The sequence below is a fragment of the Macrotis lagotis genome, chromosome 1, assembly GCF_037893015.1.
Source record: "Macrotis lagotis isolate mMagLag1 chromosome 1, bilby.v1.9.chrom.fasta, whole genome shotgun sequence".
NCBI lineage: Eukaryota > Metazoa > Chordata > Mammalia > Peramelemorphia > Peramelidae > Macrotis > Macrotis lagotis.
Window position 1 is genome coordinate 67,465,402 of NC_133658.1, and position 13,318 is coordinate 67,478,719.

The following is a 13,318-nucleotide window of genomic DNA, read 5'->3' on the forward strand; positions in this document are numbered from 1 at the left end:
TTGCCAGGTTATTTCTGAATTCTACATCTAGTCCTTCTTTGACTATACTGAATTCTCTCTCCTTGAGGTATACAAAATGCCCGTCCTCTAACCCTACACTAGCAAGGAAATAATATGGCTAGATATGACCTCCAACTATTGGTGATATTTGCCCTTTGTTCTCAAAGAAGACCATAACATCAGAGAGGTGATGCCATGGCATGTGAGTGAATTAGATGGTATCCTAATTGAGGGGGTGCTGTGCAAAGTCACAAACTTCATTTTATACTCCAGAGTCACCTGGGTCCACCAAATATAATCCATCTTTTATAACTATTGTTACTCTTCTCCCGGCAAGGAATGGCTATTTCTGCTGTGCAGTCTATCAGTAGTATATATGTATTGTTTGTAGGAAGCTGTTGCTATAAATCTGCAGCCTAAAGGGACCTCCAGGCTATCTCTATGAGATGGGGGCTCCTCCCACACTGATATAATACCTAAACTCCTTGAGAAGTCTCAAGGAGAAATAGTTTTCCCTTTCAGTAGAAAAATGTGAGCCAAGGACTTCCAGCCAAGTGGCTGAGAGAAGACACTGTGATAGTGCTCTCTCTTTCCCCTCAGAAATAATGTGAGAGAAACTTCTTAATAGAAATTCGATCAACAAAACCCAGAAAGAGAAGCTAGGAGAAGATCACCTACTGTCTCAGGGAACCATGGGTGGACTGGAAGTTGAAAGTAGAGGATCAGTGCTGGGGACAGCAGCTGGGGGAGGCCAGAGGGTCAACCTCAGCCATGGAGCCTCTAGTGAGTGGCAGGTGTGAGATCCAGCTTTAGCTGTGGAGTCTTTGGCCATGGGGAAAAGAACTAAGGGAGGGTGAGTTCCAGCATAGAGTCTCACAGCAGGCCTGTAGAACAATCAGCTGGACCAAGAACCTGAGCTCCATACTTTAGCAGAGTCATTTGCCCAGAACAAACAATAAACAGCCCCCCCCACCCTCTCAGGAGGCAAGAGCTCATTTGACAGAAAGAGATTAATTCCCTCCCTCAGGGGCCAACCCAGTTTTCAAGGTCAACTCAGACCCTGTTGCTGAGGACCTCACTCCAGAGAAAGCAACCAGCATCCCTATTGGCTGACCCTTGGAATTACTAAACCAAGTGAACAAAGCCTCTAGGATCCTCAAAAGCAAACCTCTGAGAGCCAGTTCCCCATCCCAGCCACCCCAACACAAGATGAAAAAGGCCAGAGTAAAGGGGGGATCATGGAGAAACACTTAGAAGAGACAGATCCTAACCCAGAGAGATCTAGCACTGCTGGGGAGAATACGAATTGGTCTCTAGCCCAGAAAGACTTCCTTGAAGAAATCAGAAAGGAGTTTAAAAATCAATTGGAAAAACTCGGAAAAGAAACTCAAGAGAAAACTAACATCTCACAACAAGAGAACAAATCCTTGGAAAAAAACAGTTGGACAAATACAAAATGAGAATAACTCTCTCAGATCTTTAATTGGGCAAATGCAAAAAGAAAATGATTCTCTCAAAACTACATTTGGGCAAATAGAAAAGTCCTTCAAAAATAGAATGGACCAACAGGAAAAGGAGTTGCTAAAGATAGAGGAAGAAAAATCTCTAAAAGAAGGAATGGAATTGGCGGAAACTAAAGACTTCATGAGACAATAAGATTGTGTTAAACAAAACCAAAGATAAAACAAAATAGGAAAAAAAGTGTAAAATACCTCATCAGCAAAAGCACTGATCTTGAGAATTGATCGAGAAGGGAAAAGCTGAGAATTATTGGCCTTCCTGAGAACACTGAAGAGAAAAAAAGCCTGGACTTAATAATAATACAGGATTTAGTGATGGAAAATTGCCCTGATATCATGGAACCAGAGGGCAAAATAGTTATTGAAAGAATACATTGATCCCCTCCAGAAAGAGATCCTAAAATGAAACACACCAAGGAATGTTGTGGCCAAATTCCAGGACTATCAGATAAAAGAAAGAAGCTTGCAAGCAGCCAAAAAGAAAAAAAAAAATTAAATACCCAGGAGTCACAATAAGGATTCTGCAGGATCTGGCTGCATCAACATTAAGAGATAGAAGGGCCTGGAATGAGATATTCCAAAGAGGAAGGGAGCTTAGAATGTAGCCAAGAATCCACTACCAAGCAAAGTTGAGCCTTCTCTTCCAGGGAAAAAGATGCACATTTAATGAAATGGGAGACTCCCAAGATTTCATAATGAAAAGACCAGAGCTAAATAGAAAATTTGGACAACAAACAGAAGGCTGAAGAGACACATGAAAAGAAAAAAAAAAAAGCAAACTGCTATACAATAAGATGAAACTGGCTATATACCAACTTGGGAGATTGAGAATTATAACTCTATTAGAGAGAATATACATAGCCAGAAGTGATGGGCAATACAACTTTTCTGTGACTGAGATAGAATGATTTAAAAACAATACCTCTTTAAAAAGGGGGGCAGTAAAGAGAAGGGAGGTTGGAAGGAGACCCAATGGGATAAATTTCATTACAACAACAGGTACAAAAGACCTATTGCAATTGAGGGGAGGAAGGGAGGAGGTGAGAACCACCTGAATCTTCATCTCATCAGACTTAGCTTAAAGTTAATTTAGACACACATAATCAAGAAATTTATCTTACCTTTCAAGCATTTAAAAGGGGAAAAGGGGAGGGGGACAGGGAAGGGAAGAAAAAGGGGAACTAACAGAAGGAAGGGAAGAAGGGGAAAAGGGAAAGGGTAAAAAAGGAGAGGGGGGTCCATTTAAGAGGGCAAACACACTGAAGGTGGCAGTATTCAGAAACAAAACACTGGGGAATATGGATAAAGGGAAAAAGGGAAAAAATATAAACAGGAGGAAGATCTCATAGAGGTCAATAAAGAGTTAGTAATTTTAATTTTGAATGTGAATGGAATGAACTCTTCCTTAAAGCATAAGTGGATAAAAGAGTGGATTAAAAACCAGAATCCTACAATATGCTGCTTACAAGAAACTTATTTGAAGCAGAGATATACATAGAGTAAAGGTAAAAGGTTGAAGCAAAATATATTTTCCTTTAACTGAAGTGAAAAAAGCAGGGGTAGCAATCCTTATCTCAGACAAAGCAGCTGCAAAAATAGATAGCATTAAAAGAGATAAGGAAGGAAACTATATCCTCCTATAAGGTACCATACACAATAAAGTAATTTCAATGCTACATATGTATGCACTCAATGGGGCAGCATCCAAATTCTTAGAAAAGTTGAAAAAGCTACAGAAAGACATGGACAGCAAAACTCTACTTGTAGACTTCAATCTCTTGCTCTCAGATTTAGATAAATTGAATCATAAAATAAACAAGAAGGAAGTTAAGGAGGTAAGTAGATTTTTAGAAAACCTAGATATGATAGACCTATAGAGGAAATTGAATGGGGACAGAAAGGAATGTACTTTATTTCTGCAGTACATGGAACTTACACAAAAATTGACCATGTACTAGGACATAAAAACTTGACAATCAATTGCAGAAAGGCAGAAATAGTGAATATATCTTTCTCAGATCATAATGCAATAAAAATCATATGCAATACTGGGCCAGGGAGAGATAGACCTAGAACTAATTGGAAACTAAATAACTTCATTTTAAAGAATGAGTGGATCAAGCAACAAATTATAGAAAGAATTATTTCATCCTAGATAATGACAATAATGATACAACATACCAAAACCTATGGGATATACTCAAGGTGGTTGTCAGGGGATATATTTTATCTTTAAATGCTTACATGAATAAATTAGAGTAAGAAGAAATCAATGAACTAAATATGCAACTAAAAGATTAAAGAAAGAACGAATTAACCCCCCCAATTAAATACCAAATTAGAAATTCTAAATTTAAAGGAGAAATTAATAAAATCAAAAGAAAGAAAGCTATTGAACTAATAAATACAACCAAGAACTGGTTATGAAAAAAAAAACAAATAAAATTGCTAATACTCTGGCCAATTTGATTAAAAAAAGAAAGAAGAAAACCAAATTGCTAGCATCATAAATGAAAAAGGTGAACTCACCATCAATGAGGAAGAAATTAAAGTGATAATTCAGAATTATTTTGCCCAACTCTATGCCAATAAATTTGACATTCTAAGTGAAATGGATAAATATTTACAAAAATGTTGCCCAGATTAAATGAAGATGAAATTAAAAACTTAAATAACCCTATCTCAGAAAAAGAAATTTAAAAATCCATTATTGAACTCCCTAAGAAAAAATCTCCAGGGCCAGATGGATTCACAAGTGAATTCTATCAAACATTTAAGGAACTATTCATTCCAATTCTACATAAATTCTTTGGAAAAATAGGTGAAGATGGAACTCTGCCTAACTCTTTCTATGACACCAATATGGTGCTGATACTCAAACCAGGAAGAGTTAAAGCAGAGAAAGAAAATTATAGACCTATTTCCCTGATGAATATAGGTGCAAAAATCTTTTAAAAAATCTTAGCAAAATAATTACAACAAGTTATCACTAGGATAATACATTATGATCAAGTAGGATTTATCCCAGGAATGCAGGGTTGGTTCAATATTAGGAAAACTGTTAGTATAATTAATTATATCAATAACATACCTATCAGAAATCATATGATCACATCAATAGATGTTGAAAAAGCTTTTGATAAAATACAGCATCTATTCCTACTAAAAACACTAGAGAGTGTAGGGATAAATGGTTTGTTCCTTAAAATAATAAGCAATATCTATCTGAAACCATCAACAAGCATTATATGCAAAGGGAATAGGCTTGAGGCATTCCCACTGAAATCAGGGGTGAAATAAGGATGCCCATTATCACCACTACTATTCAATATTGTATTAGAAATGTTAGCCTCAGCCATAAGAGAAGAAAAAAAAATCAAAGGAATTAGAATAGGCAAGGAGGAGACAAAACTCTCACTCTTTGCAGATGACATGATGGTATACTTAGAGAATCCCCAAAAGTCATCTAAAAAACTACTAGAAATAATTAGCAACTTTATCAAAGTAGCAGGATATAAAATAAGGCCTCATAAATCCTCAACATTTCTATATATGACTGGCAACATACGACAGAAAGAGATAGAAAGAGAAATCCCATTCAGACAAAATAAAGTACTTGGGAGTCTACATGCCAAGGCAGACTCAAAAACTTTTTGAAAACACTTAACAAAACTCTTCTCAGGCAAATTAAATCAGATTTAAATACTTGGGCAAACATCAACTGTCAATGGATAGGTCGAGCTAATACAATAAAAATGATAATTCTAACAAAACTAAACTACTTGTTTAGCACCCTACCAATCAAAATTCCAAAAAATTACTTTAATGAGTTAGAAAATGTTGTAAGTAAATTCACTTGGAGAAATAAAAAGTCATGAACTTCTAGGGATTCAATGAAAAAAGTGCAAAAGAAGGTGGCCTAGCCTTACCAGATTTAAAATTATATCATAAAACATCAGTCCTCAAAACTATTTGGTATTGGCTAAGAAATAGAGTCATGGATCAGTGGAATAGACCAGGTGAAATAGCAGGAAATGATTATAGTAATCACCTGTTTGATAAACCCAAACAGTCCAACTATTGGGATAAAAACTCTCTCTTCAATAAAAACTGTTGGGAAAATTGGAAGTTATTATGGAAAAAAACTTAGATCAGACCAACACCTCACACCATTTATTTACCAAGATAAGATCCAAATGGATAGAGTATTTAGACATAAAAAAATATTATAAGCAAACTAGAAGATCAAGGAGTAGTTAACCTGTCAGATCTATGGAAAAGGAAACAGTTTCTGACCAAGGAAGAGATGGAGAACATCATTCAAAACAAACTAGATAATTTTGACTACATAGAATTGAAAAGCTTTTGCACAGACAAAACCACTGTATTAAAGATCAAAGGAAATGTAGTAAATTGGGAGACAAATTTTGCAGCTAGTATTTCTGACAAAGAACTCGTTTCTGGAATATATAGAGAACTGAGTCAAATCTTCAAAAGTGCAAGCCATTCCCCAATTGCCAAATGGTCAAGGGATATGCAAAGGCAATTTACAGTTGAGGAAATCAAAGCAATCCATGGTCATATGAAAAATTGTTCCAGGTCATTTCATATTAGAGAAATGCAAATGAGGCATCTCTTGGATACCACCTCACACCTCTTGGACTGGCCAATATGACCAGAAAGGACAGTGGTCAAGGTTGGAGGGGATGCAGGAATTCTGGGACACTGATGCATTGTTGGTGGAGCTATGAGCTAGTCCAACCTTTCTGGAGAGTGGTTTGGGATTATGCCCAGGGAACAACAAAAATGTGCATACCCTTTGACCCAGCAATACCACTGCTGGGTCTGTACCCTGAAGAAATGATGGAGAAGGGTAAAAAGCATCACTTGTACAAAAGTGTTTATAGCAGCCATGTTTGTGGTGGCAAAAAATTGGAAATTAAGTTAATGTCTGTCAATTGGGGAATGGTTTAACAAACTGTGGTATATGTATGTCATGGAACACTATTGTTTTGTTGGAAACCAGGAGGGATGGGACTTCAAGGAACCCTGGAGAGATTTGCATGAACTGATGCTGGGTGAGATGAGTAGAACCAGAAAAACACTGTACACCCTAACAGCAACATGGGGGTGATGATCAACCTTGATGGATTTGCTCATCTCTTCAGTGTAACAACTAAGAACAATTCTGAGCTGTCTGTATTGGAGAATACCATCTGTATCCAGAGAAAGAATTATGGACTTTGAACAAAGACTATTTTTTTAAGGTTTTTAAATTTATTTTTATTAAAGATATTATTTGAGTTTTACAATTTTCCCCCAATCTTGCTTCCCTCCCCCCACCCCCACCCCCACAGAAAGCACTATGTCAGTCTTTACTTTGTTTCCATGTTGTACCTTGATCCAAATTGGGTGTGATGAGAGAGAAATCTTATCCTTAAAGAGAAGTCTAAGAGGTAACAAGATCAGACAATAAGATATCTGTTTTTTTTCTAAATTAAAGGGAATAGTCCTTGCACTTTGTTCATACTCCACAGCTCCTTATCTGGATACAGATGGTACTCTCCTTTGCAGACAGCTCAAAATTGTTCCCGATTGTTGCACTGATGAAATGAGCAAGTCCTTCAAGGTTGAACATCACTCCCATGTTGCTGTTAGGGTGTACAGTGTTTTTCTGGTTCTGCTCATCTCACTCAGCATCAGTTCATGCAAATCCCTCCAGGTTTCCCTGAAATCCCATCCCTCCTGATTTCTAATAGAACAATAGTGTTCCATGACATACATATACCACAGTTTGCCAAGCCATTCCCCAATTGAAGGACATTTACTGGATTTCCAATTCTTTGCCACCACAAACAGGGCTGCTATAAATATTTTTGTACAAGTAATGTTTTTACCCTTTTTCCTCATTTCTTCAAGGTATAGACCCAGTAGTGATATTGCTGGGTCAAAGGGTATGCACATTTTTGTTGCCTTTTGGGCATAGTTCCAAATAGCTCTCCAGAAGAGTTGGATGAGTTCACAGCTCCACCAACAGTGTAATAGTCTCCCAGATTTCCCACAACCCTTCCAAGATCATTATCCTTCCTGGTCATAATGGCCAATCTGAGAGGTGTGAGGTAGTACCTCAGAGAAGCTTTAATTTGTATTTCTCTAATAATTAATGATTTAGAGCTTTTTTTCATATGGCTATGGATTACTTTGATCTCCTCATATGTAAATTGCCTTTGCATATCCTTTGACCATTTGTCAATTGGGGAATGGCTTTTTGTTTTAAAAATATGACTCAGTTCTCTGTATATTTTAGAAATGAGTCGTTTGTCAGAATCATTAGTTGTAAAGATTGTTTCCCAATTTACTACCTTTCTTTTGATCTTGGTTACATTGGTTTTATCTGTGCAAAAGCTTTTTAATTTAATGTAATTGAAATCATCTAATTGGTTTTTGGTCATGTTCTCCAACTCTTCCTTATTCATAAACTGTTCCCCTTTCCATAGATCTGACAGGTAGGCTAGTCCTTGATCTTCTAATTTGCTTATTAGTATTGTTTTTTATGTCTATGAAAGACCAAAGACTATTACCATCGAATTAGAAAAAAATTATATTATATAATTTTACTATCTCATACTTTATTTTTCTTCCTTAAGCATATGATTTCTCTGTCATAACATTCAACTGAGATCAATGTATAACATGGAACCAATGTAAACACTAACAGAATTTTAGTGGGGGTAGGGGGTGAGACACAAGAATTTGGGAAAAATTGTAAAACTCAAAATAAAGAAACTCTTTAAAAAAAAAAGAAAGGAGCCATGAAGTCATTGATAATAAATCTATCAGGGTCCCCTGTGACTTGGAAGGAAAATGGTGGAGTTTTGGGGGCACACTGTCAACATCTGATAGGAGACGGTATGGTTCCTCCTTGAAGAACATGGATCTGCCACAACAACAGAGCTCATTGGTTGTTTCTCATACAGAACTAGTCAGTTGTCTTGTAAATCTGCCTGATCTGGTGTCCAGCTTTCCAAATCATCTCCCAGGGATCCATTTTAGATTAGGAATAAAGGATAAGACAGAATTTTCACACTAGAAAAGATTTTAGGATATAAAAATATTAGGACATAGAATGTTAGCAATGGAGGGTAACCCAGAAGCATAACATCATTCAATTTATTCTTTTTATTCAATTTACTATTTATTGTTTTGAATATAACACCACAATTCCAGTAAATGATGTATATCTATGATATCAGTTGTCAAATCCTGTCAGTTTTTTTGGAAAACAAGCTACAACCATTCCTTTCTTTCTGTTCATACTGCCACTAAACTCATTCAGATCCTCACCTGCAGTAACACAATAGCATCCTAACTGTTCTGCATACCCCCTGTTTCTTTGCCCTCTGATTCATTGGTCTCCCAGAGACCAGAAATCACAAAACACTGATGTGCCATTTTACTTTCTTTCTTTTTTTTGGTAATACAATGGGATTAAGTGACTTGCCCCAGTCACACAGCTAGGTGAGTATTAAGTGTCTGAGGCAGGAGTTGAACTCAGTTCCTCTTGATTCCAGAGCTGGTGCTCTAACTACTGTGCTACTGAGCTGCCTCTTACCATTTTATTTTCAAATTCAAAAATATTCAATGGGTTCCAATCACTTTCAAGATAAAATATGAACCCCTTTAGCAACTCTAGAAGCCAAATCGATTCTAATATAGTTTTCACCTTCATTTCATATTCTTCTTCTTCATATTATGTGCATAGTAACATTGATAATAATCATAATAATCATAATCATAATCATAATAATATAATTTTCTCCTTCCCCCCCCCAAATCTCCTGTTTTTCTTCTACCCTCTGACTATTGTTTTTCAGTTGTGTTTGACTCTTCAGGACTCCATTTGGAGTTTTCTTTGAAAAGATAGTCATTTCCTTCTCCAGATCATTTTACAGATGAGCAAACTGTGTCTAACAAAGTGAATTGACTTTCCCAGAATCACAGAACTAATAAGTATCTGTGGATAAATTTGAATTCAGGTTTTCCTGTCTTCAGGTTCAGAACTCTATCCACTGGCCACACAGCTACCCGGCTAACTGTTCAACTTTTTCTTATTCCTAGCATGTATGCCTTCTTCCCTCTGCCTCTAAGAATCCTTATTTTTTGAGGTTCAGTGTAGATATCACTTGTTTATAAAGCCTTTCCTGATCCAGCCAACAATAGTGCCCAATTCTGCATTTAAATTTCCCAGTACACAATGGAACTTTGAGTTACATTTATCTCAATATCTTGCATCCTGCTAGAAGATTATAAGCTCTTTAAAGACAGGTTTGGTTTAATTTTTGTCTTGCTCTCTTAGTCCCATTTCTACATAATTAGTAAATGAATGTAGATTTGAGCTCAAGGTATAATTATCTAATTTTACCCATTTATTGCCTCTTTAGGGAAACTGAGGCTCAGAAAACTTAAGAAGCTGAGATGGAGTTTAGATATTATAGGATATTAGTATTTAAATAACATGGAAAGATCATTTGATACAATATGACCATCTCACTTTAGAGGTGAAGGAAGAGAAACATTTAGAGGGAAGTGACATGTTCAAAGTCATATAGTGATTCAACTCCAGGACTGAATATAGACATCAAAACTCTAGATGTAAAATGTGCCTTTCATTAAACCAAGTTGCCACACTTAATATAGTCTCATGATTAAGGACTGTCCCAATAGTCCTTCTGATATATTCAGGCATGTTACTAGCTATAAAGCTGACTGATTGAAACTTTGCAACTGATATTCTATCAGCAATCATTTAATAGGCATTGACCATGTGCCAGACATGTGGTAGTTGCTGGGACTACAAACAATAAGATGAAGCAGACTCTGCCCTCAAATAGCTTTCATTCCACTATGAAAGCTATATATTGGCAGATGAGTAAGCAGAAGATTTATACAAAATTCTGTTACAGGGTAAGGGATGCACTGAAGATGGGGACCCTTGGGACACTTAAAGAAGAAGCATGAGCTAAATTTTGAAAAGAACTAGGAGTCACTAAGCAGAAGTAAGGAGACAGAATATTCCATTGCTAAATTAACAATGCTACCAAATTGAGAATTGAAAAGATAGAAGAATATTTCTTTAAAAAATAACTTGTATTCTTTAGCTTTTTATAGTTTTCAAAGCGTTTTCTTTATACCAAACCTTGAGGAAGATTATCCTAATTACAATCATGCCCATGTTAGTCAGGGGCACACTGAGGTTTAGATATTAAAACCTACTTGCTTCAAATTATAATGATTAGAAAGGGGGAAAGACCATCGATAAAACAACCTCCATTGTCACACTGAAAATTCATGACTCACATCACAGTTTCTAGGAAAGAGTATTCATTTCATCTGGTTTGTCAAAATCTCACTCTCTTTAATATGTTCCAATGTCCTTTCCAACTCTTATATTCTTTGGGTGCAAGCTTTACCTCAAGTTAATAAGAGGCAAAAGAAATGGCATTGATGGATTAGTTTATTCTCATGCAATACATGCTTTGTATACTCCGTAATAATTTTGGTGGGATAAAAATAGACAAATTCTTCTAAAGTCCTAAAAGCATAAAGATTTCAGTGCCTGAGTATTAGCATTATATTTCTGAAATTGTTCTTACTGTAGCCACAGAAGGTGAGATACTGCTATTTGATATGTTTGCTCTGCAGAAGCTGCCTGGCAAAAAGCTAAGGTTTGTCATTACTACTTCCAAAATATTTTTCCCAATTGTCTTCTTTCCACTCACTTGCCCAGCATACCACTTCAGGCCCTCCTCATCTCTCACCTATACTATTAAAACAGTTTCCTATTTGGCTCCCTTGCCATAATTCTTTCCCCACTTCAATCCATTTTCTTTGCCAAAGGAATATTTCTCAAGTCCACATCTTACCATGTTATTCCACTGCCCTATAATCTCTAGAGGTTCCATCAAGTACAAACTACTCTGAATAATGTAATTCCAGACTATCTTCCGACCTTCTTGTATATTGCTCTGCATTTCATTCTCTAATTTATGACCAAACTGGCTTTGTTGAGTTTTGTCACACATGACCAATCATTTTCCAACTCTGTGACTTTGCTAAAGTTATTTCTTGTAAGGAATACATAAGTTATTGTTCTATGTAAGGAATATATAGTGTTTTTTATGTGTTGGGCAATATTTCAGGATCCAAGATTAAAAATATAAGCAAATAAGACAGCCCTTACCATCAAGGAACTTAAATTTTGATTGGGAAAGATTAGGGGGAGGGGCAGTGGAGAATTCCCAATCAGGGGTAAGTCCAGAGAGTGAAGAGGGGAGCCATGTGCAAAATAATCATGACCTGTGTACCTTTTGCAGTGGTGGTCCCAGTCACCAGAAATTCACCAACCAGAGGAGAAGGCCACCAGATAAATGTATCTCCATAGTAAGAAATCTGTTGGACCAGTGACAACATCTTGTGATCTTTTGAAAATGTTATTTATGATTTCAGGATTTGGGGGACTTTATATGAAAACATAAAGCCAATCGAACAAAATTTGAATAATATAAGCTCAATGTGATTTGCAAGGGACATTGCCCCTAGAGGTATGAGAAGGAGGGGATGTTTTCATTCTCCACTCTTCAACCCCCATTTCTTTGGCTAAGTTATTCAAACAAGTGCACCTGTCGGAGGCAAGACATCTAATTAAGAACAGAGCAACATATCCAAGTACAGTCATTTTGATGTTTTTCTTAGTTCTCAAAATGACATCAGGGGGAAGTGATGCCATGACAAGCAAATTAATTGGATTTGAATGAGGGCGGGGGTGGCTGTGCTGAGTCATTAGTCTCATTTTTTCCTCTAGACTCATCTGGGTCTAGTGGTCAGATATGAATCAGGACAACTGGAGGTGGTCCTGGATGTGAGACAATCAGGGTTAAATGACTTGTCCAAGGTTGCACAGCTAGTAAGTGTCAAGAATCTGAGATGGATTTGAACTCTGGTCCTCCTGTCTTCAAGGTCAGTGCTCTATCCACTACGATATGGAGATTTGGAGAAACAATGAATGAGGATATAAGAAACTTTACAGAGCATCATGTTTTTATAACAGAAGAGAATATCAACAATAGATTCAAGAAAGGAACAGAACCCAGAAGCCAAGACAAATAACTTACTCTCAAAATAAGCTCTATTCAAGGGGAGCTACATTACAGTTAGACAGAGAAAAAAATTCTAGACTCTATTAATAGTAATTATGAATTATTGTTTGTCAGATTTGTATATTAATGTATGCTTCACTATCATTTCATTCTAATTTTTAGTCAACTCATAATGAATGCTGTACATATAATACTCACTGAGCATTTTAGGGATGGGGGCATCATTGCTTTGTCACAACTATTATTTCTCAATGAACTTCCAAAAAACTGATTAAATCTGACTGATTCCTAATGGGAAGCACACTGATTGGGGTTTGAGATCTATTTGTAGCTATTCACAAGGAGTTGAAACTACAATATTATCAGTACCTGCCCACAGGGTCATACTAAGGAACCAATAGTCCTAGGTACCTGACCTGAGAGTATGAATCCAAGTTGGGGGATGACTCATACACCATTATAATAGTAACACTATTATCTTCCTAAGTTATTTTTATAATGAAATAATAGCTGCAAAGTTTTGCAAATATTTTGTAAACTATAATAAACAAAAAATATAATAGACAATAAAGTAAAAAAGTGAATAAAATAAAATATCTGCAATGTTTTTGTAAGCATTTTGCAAAACGTGATAAAAGAAAT

General features: G+C 36.3%; 1 pseudogene; it reads left to right on the top strand.

The window, feature by feature from the left end:
- The first annotated feature begins 692 nt into the window (after positions 1–692).
- The window catches only part of LOC141507392 (tubulin alpha chain-like), a 72,072-nt pseudogene continuing 59,446 nt past the window's right edge, over positions 693–13,318 (top strand).